The following is a 13699-nucleotide window of genomic DNA, read 5'->3' on the forward strand; positions in this document are numbered from 1 at the left end:
ACCTTGTCACAGTTACATTTTCTTGATTTTTCCAAAGTTCATTTTGAATTTCTTTCGTTGAAATGCAAGAGTTGGAATATTTCAGTAGTGTTTGGTTATGATTTACCTTGTCAAAGTTACATTTTCTTGATTTTTCAAAGTTAATTTTGAATTTATTCCGTTTAAATGTAAGATTTTGAATATTTCAGTAGTTTTTGGTTGTGTCTTCCCTTGTCACATTTAAATTTTGTAGATTTTTCAATTTTCATTTTGAATTTCTTTCTTTGATATGCAAGAGTTGGAATATTTCAGTAGTGTTTGCTAGTGTTTTACAAAGTCACAGTTACAGTTTCTTGATTTTTCAAAGTTAATTTTAGAATTTCTTTCGTTGAAATGCAAGAGTTGGAATATTTCAGTAGTGTTTGGTTGTGGTTTACCTTGTCACAGTTACATTTTCTTGATTTTTCAAAGTTCATTTTGAATTTCTTTCGTTGAAATGCAAGAGTTGGAATATTTCAGTAGTGTTTGGTTGTGGTTTACCTTGTCACAGTTACATTTTCTTGATTTTTCAAAGTTCATTTTGAATTTCTTTCGTTGAAATGCAAGAGTTGGAATATTTCAGTAGTGTTTGGTTGTGGTTTACCTTGTCACAGTTACATTTTCTTGATTTTTCAAAGTTCATTTTGAATTTCTTTCGTTGAAATGCAAGAGTTGGAATATTTCAGTAGTGTTTGGTTGTGGTTTACCTTGTCACAGTTACATTTTCTTGATTTTTCAAAGTTCATTTTGAATTTCTTTCGTTGAAATGCAAGAGTTGGAATATTTCAGTAGTGTTTGGTTGTGGTTTACCTTGTCACAGTTACATTTTCTTGATTTTTCAAAGTTCATTTTGAATTTCTTTCGTTGAAATGCAAGAGTTGGAATATTTCAGTAGTGTTTGGTTGTGGTTTACCTTGTCACAGTTACATTTTCTTGATTTTTCAAAGTTCATTTTGAATTTCTTTCGTTGAAATGCAAGAGTTGGAATATTTCAGTAGTGTTTGGTTGTGGTTTACCTTGTCACAGTTACATTTTCTTGATTTTTCAAAGTTCATTTTGAATTTCTTTCGTTGAAATGCAAGAGTTGGAATATTTCAGTAGTGTTTGGTTGTGGTTTACCTTGTCACAGTTACATTTTCTTGATTTTTCAAAGTTCATTTTGAATTTCTTTCGTTGAAATGCAAGAGTTGGAATATTTCAGTAGTGTTTGGTTGTGGTTTACCTTGTCACAGTTACATTTTCTTGATTTTTCAAAGTTCATTTTGAATTTCTTTCGTTGAAATGCAAGAGTTGGAATATTTCAGTAGTGTTTGGTTGTGGTTTACCTTGTCACAGTTACATTTTCTTGATTTTTCAAAGTTCATTTTGAATTTCTTTCGTTGAAATGCAAGAGTTGGAATATTTCAGTAGTGTTTGGTTGTGGTTTACCTTGTCACAGTTACATTTTCTTGATTTTTCAAAGTTCATTTTGAATTTCTTTCGTTGAAATGCAAGAGTTGGAATATTTCAGTAGTGTTTGGTTGTGGTTTACCTTGTCACAGTTACATTTTCTTGATTTTTCAAAGTTCATTTTGAATTTCTTTCGTTGAAATGCAAGAGTTGGAATATTTCAGTAGTGTTTGGTTGTGGTTTACCTTGTCACAGTTACATTTTCTTGATTTTTCAAAGTTCATTTTGAATTTCTTTCGTTGAAATGCAAGAGTTGGAATATTTCAGTAGTGTTTGGTTGTGGTTTACCTTGTCACAGTTACATTTTCTTGATTTTTCAAAGTTCATTTTGAATTTCTTTCGTTGAAATGCAAGAGTTGGAATATTTCAGTAGTGTTTGGTTGTGGTTTACCTTGTCACAGTTACATTTTCTTGATTTTTCAAAGTTCATTTTGAATTTCTTTCGTTGAAATGCAAGAGTTGGAATATTTCAGTAGTGTTTGGTTGTGGTTTACCTTGTCACAGTTACATTTTCTTGATTTTTCAAAGTTCATTTTGAATTTCTTTCGTTGAAATGCAAGAGTTGGAATATTTCAGTAGTGTTTGGTTGTGGTTTACCTTGTCACAGTTACATTTTCTTGATTTTTCAAAGTTCATTTTGAATTTCTTTCGTTGAAATGCAAGAGTTGGAATATTTCAGTAGTGTTTGGTTGTGGTTTACCTTGTCACAGTTACATTTTCTTGATTTTTCAAAGTTCATTTTGAATTTCTTTCGTTGAAATGCAAGAGTTGGAATATTTCAGTAGTGTTTGGTTGTGGTTTACCTTGTCACAGTTACATTTTCTTGATTTTTCAAAGTTCATTTTGAATTTCTTTCGTTGAAATGCAAGAGTTGGAATATTTCAGTAGTGTTTGGTTGTGGTTTACCTTGTCACAGTTACATTTTCTTGATTTTTCAAAGTTCATTTTGAATTTCTTTCGTTGAAATGCAAGAGTTGGAATATTTCAGTAGTGTTTGGTTGTGGTTTACCTTGTCACAGTTACATTTTCTTGATTTTTCAAAGTTCATTTTGAATTTCTTTCGTTGAAATGCAAGAGTTGGAATATTTCAGTAGTGTTTGGTTGTGGTTTACCTTGTCACAGTTACATTTTCTTGATTTTTCAAAGTTCATTTTGAATTTCTTTCGTTGAAATGCAAGAGTTGGAATATTTCAGTAGTGTTTGGTTGTGGTTTACCTTGTCACAGTTACATTTTCTTGATTTTTCAAAGTTCATTTTGAATTTCTTTCGTTGAAATGCAAGAGTTGGAATATTTCAGTAGTGTTTGGTTGTGGTTTACCTTGTCACAGTTACATTTTCTTGATTTTTCAAAGTTCATTTTGATTTTCTTTCGTTGAAATGCAAGAGTTGGAATATTTCAGTAGTGTTTGATGGTGGTTTACCTTGTCACAGTTACATTTTCTCGATTTTTCAAAGTTCATTTTGAATTTCTTTCATTGAAATGCAAGAGTTGGAATATTTCAGTAGTGTTTGGTTGCGGGTTACCTTGTCACAGTTACATTTTCTTGATTCTTCAATGTTCATTTTGAATTTCTTTCGTTGAAATGCAAGAGTTGGAATATTTCAGTAGTGTTTGGTTGTGGTTTACCTTGTCACAGTTACATTTTCTTGATTTTTCAAAGTTCATTTTGAATTTCTTTCGTTGAAATGCAAGAGTTGGAATATTTCAGTAGTGTTTGGTTGTGGTTTACCTTGTCACAGTTACATTTTCTTGATTTTTCAAAGTTCATTTTGAATTTCTTTCGTTGAAATGCAAGAGTTGGAATATTTCAGTAGTGTTTGGTTGTGGTTTACCTTGTCACAGTTACATTTTCTTGATTTTTCAAAGTTCATTTTGAATTTCTTTCGTTGAAATGCAAGAGTTGGAATATTTCAGTAGTGTTTGGTTGTGGTTTACCTTGTCACAGTTACATTTTCTTGATTTTTCAAAGTTCATTTTGAATTTCTTTCGTTGAAATGCAAGAGTTGGAATATTTCAGTAGTGTTTGGTTGTGGTTTACCTTGTCACAGTTACATTTTCTTGATTTTTCAAAGTTCATTTTGAATTTCTTTCGTTGAAATGCAAGAGTTGGAATATTTCAGTAGTGTTTGGTTGTGGTTTACCTTGTCACAGTTACATTTTCTTGATTTTTCAAAGTTCATTTTGAATTTCTTTCATTGAAATGCAAGTGTTGGAATATTTCTGTAGTGTTTTGTTGTGTTTTACCTTGTCACAATTTCATTTTCATGATTTTTAAAAGTTCATTTTGAATTTCTTTCATTGAAATGCAAGGGTTGTAATATTTCAGTAGTGTTTCGTTATGTTATAAATTTTAAAATCTAAATTATACATTTTATTAAATGCTCATTTGTATTTCTTTCTTTGAAAAGCAATAGATTGTATATATAATTCTTTTTTTGTCGTTGTTTAAAATTTCACTGTTAAATATTAATAATATTTAAAAGTTCATTTTGAATTTCTTTCTTTGAAATGCAAGAGTTGGAATATTTCAGTAGTGTTTGGTTGTGGTTTACCTTGTCACAGTTACATTTTCTTGATTTTTCAAAGTTCATTTTGAATTTCTTTCGTTGAAATGCAAGAGTTGGAATATTTCAGTAGTGTTTGGTTGTGGTTTACCTTGTCACAGTTACATTTTCTTGATTTTTCAAAGTTCATTTTGAATTTCTTTCGTTGAAATGCAAGAGTTGGAATATTTCAGTAGTGTTTGGTTGTGGTTTACCTTGTCACAGTTACATTTTCTTGATTTTTCAAAGTTTATTTTGAATTTCTTTCGTTGAAATGCAAGAGTTGGAATATTTCAGTAGTGTTTGGTTGTGGTTTACCTTGTCACAGTTACATTTTCTTGATTTTTCAAAGTTCATTTTGAATTTCTTTCGTATAATGCAAGAGTTGGAATATTTCTGTAGTGTTTGGTTGTGGTTTACCTTGTCACAGTTACATTTTCTTGATTTTTCAAAGTTCATTTTGAATTTCTTTCATTGAAATGCAAGAGTTAGAGTGGCGCGCCACTCTAAGTGAACATAGATCAACCCAGCTTTTTGGATATCTCTCTCACTATGACTCTGTTTGTGTGTCGTGTCTGTGCGTGTCTCGTCTCTATGTGTGTGTGTCATCTCGGTGGGTGTGTTGTCTAAAAAACCAGTCTGGTTGAAAATGTGGAGTTTTCGTACTGCTCACTTTTTTTGCAAGGTATAGGAACCAGCGGGGAATACCCGCTTGATTGGAAAGGTGCCAAGGACAGGCATACAAATAGCATGTAGTTTAAAAACGTGTTTAATCACGTTTCTTGAATGATTCAAAATGAACTTTGAAAAATCAAGAAAATTTAACCGTGACCAGGTACCCCACAAGCAAACACTACTCAAATATTTCAGCTCTTGCTTTTCAATAAAAGATATTCAAAATGAACTTTGAAAAATAGTTAGCGAGCACATTGGAAAAGGTAAACCACACGCAAACACTGGTGAAATAGTCCAACTCTTGCACTTCAACGAAATAAATTCAAAATTAACATTTAAAAATCAAGAAAATTTAACTGTTACAAGTTACAAACAATCAAACAACTCAAGAAAAATTAAAACAAGATAATGAAAACGAATGGACAAAAATATTAAATATGTACTTAAGAGAATAATATCCAGATACCAGGAAATCAACCCACACCATAAAATGAAATAAAAAAACTCCATCAATTAAAAGAAATATGATCAAGATTAACATTTAAAAAATCAAAAAAATGTAACTGTGAAACGGAAAAAAATAAGCAATCACCACGAAAATAGTCCAACTCTTGCATTTCAGCGAATTAAATTCGAAATGAACTTTGAAAAATCAAGAAAATGTAACTGTGACAATGTAAACCATAGGTAAACACAACTGAAATAGTTCGACTATTGCCCTTTAACGAAGGAAATTCGAAATAAGCTTGGAAAAATCAATAGGATGCAACTCTGACAGGGTAAACCACAACCAAACACTACTGAAATATTCCAACTCTTGCATTTCAACGGAAGAAATTCAAAATGAACTCTAAAAAATCAAGAAAATGTAACTGTGACAATGTAATCCATACCACCCCGTTTCTCAAAGAGACCAAAAATTTCTATAAACCTTATGAATTTCAAAATGAACTTATCCAAATCAATTAAAGGGTAATTATTCAACGTAAACCACAACCAAACAATAGTGAAATAGAACAACACTTGATTGTCAACGTAAGACAATCGAAATGTGCTATGAAAAATCGAGTGCTGTTCACTTTTTCAATTTATTCAATAAGCAAACGATAATGAACTAGACATACAATAGATTTAATTCGAATGAAATTAAAAAATGTTAAGTATAAATTAAATAAATAGTAACTTAGTCATTTACAAACACGACCATAAGCAACTTAAATATTTCAACTCGTGGATATCAACGAATGAAATTAAAAATGAACTTTGAAAAATCAAGAAAATGTAACTGTGACAAGGTAAACCACAACCAAACACTACTGAAATATTCCAACTCTTGCATTTCAACGAAAGAAATTCAAAATGAACTTTGAAAAATCAAGAAAATGTAACTGTGACAAGGTAAACCACAACCAAACACTACTGAAATATTCCAACTCTTGCATTTCAACGAAAGAAATTCAAAATGAACTTTGAAAAATCAAGAAAATGTAACTGTGACAAGGTAAACCACAACCAAACACTACTGAAATATTCCAACTCTTGCATTTCAACGAAAGAAATTCAAAATGAACTTTGAAAAATCAAGAAAATGTAACTGAGACAAGGTAAACCACAACCAAACACTACTGAAATATTCCAACTCTTGAATTTCAGATATATAAATTCAAAATGAACTTTCAAAAATCATGAGAATGTAACTTCGACAAGCTAAACCACAACGAAACCCTAATAAAATATTACAACTCTTGCATTTCAAATAAATAAATTAAAAATGGACTTTTTAAAAAAAATAAATTTTTAATGTTAAATTTTAAACCACAAAAAAAACGAACATGAAATTAAAAAAATATTTAATAAAATTTAATTAAGTCAAAATTAACTTTGAAAAATATATAAAATTTATCACTTAAATTTTAGACAATAGCAAAACAATAATTAATTTTTCCTTCTCTTTATTTTAGATTATCGAAGTTAAGAAAAACATTTAAGATAAATGAAAAATTAACTGTAACAAGTTGAACCCTAACGCAACGCAGATGAAATATTTAAAATTTTTCATTTCAATGACAGAAATTCAAAATGAACTTTGAAAAATCAAGAAAATGTAACTGTGACAATGTAAACCACAACCAAACACTACTGAAATATTACAAATCTTGCATTTCAAAGAAAGAAATTCAAAATAAACTTTGAAAAATCAACAAAATTTAATTGTGACAAGGTAAACCACAACCAATCTCTACTGAAATATTCCAACTCTTGCATTTCAACGAAAGAAATTCAAAATGAACTTTTAAAAATCAAGAAAATGTAACTGTGACAAGTTAAACCACATACACACTATAGTTAAATATTTCATCTATTTTATTTCAACGATAGAAATTAAAAAAGAACTTTCAAAAATCATGAAAATGTACCCGTGTCAAGGTAAACCATAACGATACACTAGTGAAATATTACAAATCTTGCACTTCAACGAAAGAAATTCAAAATGATCTTTGAAAAATCAAGAAAATGTAACTGTGATAAGGTAAATCCCGACCAAACACTACTGAAATCTTCCTTTAATAGATAGACAGTGTTAGCAGTTCGAAATGATCATGGAAAAATTGAGGATGTGTAACAGCATCTATGTGAACCACAACCAAATGGTAGTGAAAGTTTACATCCCTATATTGTAAGTGTATAACAATCAAAATAACTTTGAAAAATCAAGAGAATGTAATTGTGACAAGGTAAACCACAACCAAACACTACTGAAATATTCAAAACTCTTGCATTTCAGCGAAAGAAATTCAAAATGAACTTTGAAAAATCAAGAAAATGTAACTGTGACAAGGTAAACCACAACCAAACACTACTGAAATATTCCAACTCTTGCATTTCAACGAAAGAAATTCAAAATGAACTTTGAAAAATCAAGAAAATGTAATTGTGACAAGGTAAACCACAACAAAACACTACTGAAATATTCAAAATCTTGCATTTCAATTAATTAAAATCAAAATGAAGTGTGAATAATCACGGAAAAGTATCAGTGACTAACTGATCCACATCCGTCCACTTCTGAAATATCCCAAATATTGAACTTCGATAAAGGATAATCGAAATATACTTTTGCGCAATAAAGAAACTGTAACAGTGAATAGGTCTTCCATAATCAACCACTTATGAACTATTCCAACTCTTGCATTTCATCGAAAGAAATTCAAAATGAACTTTGAAAAATCAAGAAAATGTAACTGTGACACTGAAAACCACAACCACACAGGACTTAAATAGTCCATATATTTAATTTCAACTAAATAAATTCAATATGAACTTTTAAAAATCAATAATAAGAAACTTAGACTAGGTATATCACAAAAAACCACAACTGAACACTTACAAATATATCATTTCAGCAAAAGAAATTCAAAATGAACTTTGAAAAATCTAGAAAATGTAACTGTGACAAGGTAATCCATAACCAAAAACTACTGAAATATTCCAATTCTTGCAATTCAACTAAATAAATTAAAAATTAACTTATAAAAAACAAGAAATTATACAGAGACAAGGTAAACCACAACCAAACACTACATACCAATACCAAATATAGCATTTCCGCGAAAGAAATTCAATATGAACTTTGAAAAATTAACAAAATGTAACTGTGAAAAGGTAAACCACAACCAAAACACTACTGAAATTTTCCACCTCTTGCATTTCAACGAAAGAAATTCAAAATGAACTTTGAAAAATCAAGAAAATGTAACTGTGACAAGGTAAAACTGAGTATCTCAAACCCCTTAAAGCTCTTTTAAACGACACAAAAACTAATTATCTAACACAAAAATTTCGTTTTTAATGACAACTAAGTAAAGAAAAACCAAACAGACTACGGCAACAGAGAATCTCAATCCCCGAAAAGCTCTTTTAAAAGATACAAAAACTACTTATTTAACACACAAATTTCGTTTTTAATGACCAGCAAGTAAAGAAAAATCACATGGAATTAAGCAACTGAGTCTCTCAAACCCTGTAAAGCTCTTTTAAAAGATACAACAAATAACCACCAAGTAAAGAAAAACCACACGGAATCAGGCAACTGAGTCTCTCAAACCCCTTAAAGCTCTTATAAAAGATACAAAAACTACTTATTTAACACAAAAATTTCGTTTTTAATGACCACCAAGTTAAGGAAAAAACACACTTAATTAGGCAAATGAGTCTCTAAAACCCTGTATATATAATTAAATAGATTCATAAAATGACCACCAAGTAAAGAAAAACCACACGGAATTAGGCGACTGAGTCTCTCAAACCACTTAAAGCTCGTTTAAAAGATACAAAAACTACTGATTTAACACAAAAATTTAGTTTTTAATTACCACCAAGTAAAGAAAAACCACAAGGAATCCGGCAACTTAGTCTCTCAATCCCCGTAAAGCTCTTTTAAAAGATACAAAAACTACTTATTTCACACAAAAATTACGTTTTTAATGACCACCAAGTAAAGAAAAACTACACGGAATTAGGCAACTGAGTCTCTTAAACCCTGTAAAGCTCTTTTAAAAGATACAAAAACTACTTATTTAACACAAAAATTTCGATTTTAATGACCACCAAGTAAAGCAAAACCACACGGAATTAGGCAACTGAGTCTCTCAAACTCTGTAATGCTCTTTTAAAAGATACAACACATGACCACCAAGTAAAGAAAAACCACACGGAATCAGGCAACTAAGTCTCTCAAACCCCTTAAAGCTCTTTTAAAAGATACAAAAAATACTGATTTAACACAAAAATTTCGTTTTTAATGACCACCAAGTAAAGAAAAACCACATGGAATCCGGCAACTGAGTCTCTCAATCCCCTTAAAGCTCTTTTAAAATATACAAAAACTACTGATTTAACACAAAAAATTTCATTTTTAATGACCGACAAGTAAAGTAAAACCACACGGAATTAGGCAACTGAGTCTCTCAAACCCACTAAAGCTCTTTTAAAAGATACAAAAACTAATTATTTAACACAAAAAATTCGTTTGTTATGACAATCAAGTGAAGAACATCCACAAGTAATCAGGCAACTTAGTATCTCAATCCCCGTAAAGCTCTTTTAAAAGATACAAACACTACTTATTTAACAAAAAAATTTATTTTTTACTGACCACCAAGTAACGGAAAACCACAAGTAATCAGGCAACTGATTCTCTCAATCCCCGTAAACCTATTTTAAAAGATACAAAAACTAAATATATAACAAAATAATTTCTTTTTTACTGACCACCAAGTAAAGAAAAACCACAAGGAATAAGGCAACCGAGTCTCTCAAACCCATTAAAGCTCTTTTAAAAGATACAAAAACTACTGATTTAACACAAAAATTTCTTTTTTAATGACCACCAAGTAAAGAAAAACCACACGGAATCCGGCAACTGAGTCTCTCAATCCCCGTAAAGCTCTTTTAAAACTGTGACAAGCTAAACCACGACAAAGCACTACTCTCGTGGAACTCGATCCCCATTTAACTCAACCCCCGTGCAACTGAACCCCCTTGTAACTGAACCCCTGTATAACCGAAACCCCCGTGTAACTGTACCCCCTTTAACTGAACTCTCATGCAACTCAACCCTCCATGCAACCCATCTCCCTCAAAACACTTTTCAGTCATTTTCTCGTTAAATAGACAATACGCTACAAAAAATAACTAGTGTATTATACAGTACATAATCATGGCATCTCCTCCAATTCACAAATCCCCTTACCCCTTTTTTTTGCAAAGGTTAATCAAACATCTCCGATTGTAAATGCATTAAAAAATTTTCCACTCACTAATTACCCCTTTTTTTGCAAATGCTAAAAAAGAAAAAAAAACTGTCTGCTTTTCAAAAACTTGTCCGTTAAAACTCGAAACAAGACGCGCTGGTTTTATAATACAGGTTTAATTAATTGCGTAAATCTCTTGGCAAAGAGTGTAATGACCTGTAGAATAGAATACCTACCAGAAAGCAAATTACATGGAAATTGCTATACGTCCCGTAGAAGTATTTGCTATACGTCTGGGAGAATCCAGAAGGCCATGTGAGGGAGCTCTGAATCTTTTTGAAAAGGTGTAAAGCTTCTACAGAATAATGTAGAAATTGCTATAGCTTCCATAGAATCCAGAAGGCTATGTGAGAGGATACTCACTCTCTTTGAAAGGGTGTAATGCCCCTGTAGAATAGAATTACCTACCAGAAAAACTGGAAGGAACATAAAGGCCCCGAATTCAAAAGATGGATACTACTAACACACTATGACAGTTATTTGAGCTTTCAATTATTTTTAGCAAGACATCTTTTTCAAAAATAATGTCAAATATTTTTGGAGGGGTTGTCAGTAAAAGGCATGGGAGGGGGTTGGTGGCCATCCAAGCTCTCTTCAATATCCCCCCAGTATGTCCTGAAAGGTTCAAATCAGTAACCTTAATCAATCTTAAATTATTGCAGATCCTCGTTTTTGATAAACCGGATGCACATAGTGCCCTTTTATTTAGTATAGCATACTCCTCAATATTCTTCAAGGTTTCACCTTAATGTCCTTAGCCTTTCCAGATATCAAATATTTCCCCATTTCCTAAAGATAAATTCTGCATGTAAACAATTCGAAAATTGCATAATTTACAAGCCTTTTCCCGGGGCTCTGGGGTTATGGCACTCCTGGAAATGTACCTATTAGACCTTTTTACTAGGTTGAGCAAGATGACAATTCCAAAATTACGATTGGTGTTGAACAGAAGGGGCTCCTAAAAAGATCAGGAGGGAGAGGGTTTAGTTACCCTAAAGTCTCTCTTCAACATTTCCTAAACATACTTTGAAATTTTGAACTTAATACTCTCAGTCGTTCTTTAGACATTGTTGATATTTTCTTTTCACAACCAACAAGCAGATACAGTGTTTTGACTTTGTTCGGCATCTCTCTCAATACTTCCTTAAAGTTTCACCTTTATATCCTAAGTCTTTTTAGAGACCTAGGATCGAACATTCCCTCTTTTCCAATAAAAATCCTTATATGCTAATAATTGGCAAATTGCGTAGTAAATAGCCCTTGCTCCGAGGCTGGGGGAGACTTGTCCACCCTGGAGGTATAGTTACTTGACCTTTGAACTACTTTGAACAAAATCACTATTTCATAACTTTGATATGATAGTTTTTGGAAATAAAGGTTTTTTTTGGGGGGGGGGGGCTTGTTGTCCGTTGATAACTTTTGACTATTATCAGGGGCAATAAAACTTTCGATTTCAAATCAAAGTTTATAGATCACCCTTACAACGAACCTTGTATGTTAGCAATGGGTGACTAACATAACTAGTAGCCTTTGCCCCGGGGGCTGGGGAGACTATCAAACCCGGAACCATAGTTATTTGACCTTCAGACTTTTTGGAACAAAATGACTATATCAAAATTTTGGCTGACCCAAAAATGGCTCAAATGATTATCCCATCAATTCTGAATAGTTTGGCCAAACAAAGTAAAATAGATATAACGGACGAAACAGGGTGATCCTTCATGTTATCAAACGGACTTAATGTTTTAATTTGTATGGGTGAAGAAAATTGACAAATTTAACGATTTAGTTTCACTTGCATTTTCACGATTCAACTGGAAACACTGACAAAAATGTGAAACTTCTCCAGAAACTTCCTAATTTTGGAATAACCCAAAAGAGATTCTTAAAAAATTGCAGTTTTCAGGAATGAACATATTTAAGATCAGTAGGGGACGAAACAATTTTTTATTTTGACATCCTTGGTAATTTAACATGACATTTTTAAACATTACGAATAAAACTCCACTTTGTGGAAATTAGATTAAAAAGCAAGTTTTTTCAACTTAAAGTAAGGAGCAACATTAAAACTTAAAACGAACAGAAATTATTCCGTATATGAGGGGGTTACTCCTCCACAACACCTCGCGCTTTACGCTGAAGTTTTTTTAGTACTTTAAAAAAAAATCGTCTTATTGTTCTAATTAAAAGAATATAGTGTTTCAGGAGTCATTCTTAAAGGATTGGGACAGAATTCAAACTTTAGCGTAAGAAACGAGGTGTTGTGGAGGAGTAACCCCCTCATATATGTAATAATTTCTGTTCGTTTTAAGTTTTAATGTTGCTCCTTACTTTCAGTTTGAAAAAACTTGCTTTTTTATCAAGTTTCTGATCGTTTTTTAAATAATGCCAGGAAATCTGGCTACTGCTCTACGGAAAATTCCCTCCTCCCCAAGGATTTATTCTCTAGATAATTCAATTCTGGTGAAAATTTACTCTGGACAATTAAACTTAACATCTCCACGCGTAAAATTGAGACAGAAAAGAGAAAACAAGACATAAGAAGAATTTCGTATAGGAATTCTGATAAATTTCCCCAGTGTAATATTTCCTCTGAAAAATTCTACCCCATGGAAACTTCCCTCCCCACGGAAGATGATCCCTGTGGAAAATACCACCAGCAGGAAACTCCCCCTCCCGATAGATGTATCCGTACTTTTCAATAGCAAATACTATACGTAGAAAATAGGCAAATTTTGTAACTTAAGGACCTTTCCCTGGAACTGTGGGAGGGTCATGGAATCTCCAAGGACATAGTTATTCGGCCTTTCAACTATGCTGAGCAAAATGGCTATCTCAAAACTTTGATCGGACGATTTTGAGAAAAACGTAGCGTGGGAGGGGGCCTAGTTGCCCCCCAACGTTTTCAGTCACTCAAAAAGGGAACTATAACTTTTAATTTAAATTTAAATGAGCCCTCTCACGATATTCTAGGGCCACTGGATCTATACGATCACCCCTGGGCAAAAAAAAAAAAACAACAAATAAAAACGCATCCGTGATCTTTCTTCTGGCAGAAAATAAAAAATTTCACTATTTTTCAGATAGGCACTTGAAACCCTAACAGTAGGGTTATCTGATATGCTGAATCTGATTATGTGGTTCTCATTAGGATTCTATGACTTTTAGGGTATATTTCCTTTTTTTTCAAAAATCAGGCA

The 13699-nt window shown here is 31.9% G+C and overlaps 1 protein-coding gene across 1 annotated transcript in view; it reads right to left on the reverse strand.

Annotated features, from left to right (window-relative positions):
- Nucleotides 1-13699, reverse strand: part of LOC148940229 (diuretic hormone receptor-like) — a 319450-nt gene that overhangs the window by 213088 nt on the left and 92663 nt on the right. The gene's annotated exons all lie outside the window — the stretch shown is intronic.

The sequence above is a fragment of the Artemia sp. Qi Xiang Cuo genome, chromosome 20, assembly GCF_049724085.1.
Source record: "Artemia sp. Qi Xiang Cuo chromosome 20, ASM4972408v1, whole genome shotgun sequence".
NCBI classification, from domain to species: Eukaryota; Metazoa; Arthropoda; class Branchiopoda; order Anostraca; family Artemiidae; genus Artemia; species Artemia sp. Qi Xiang Cuo.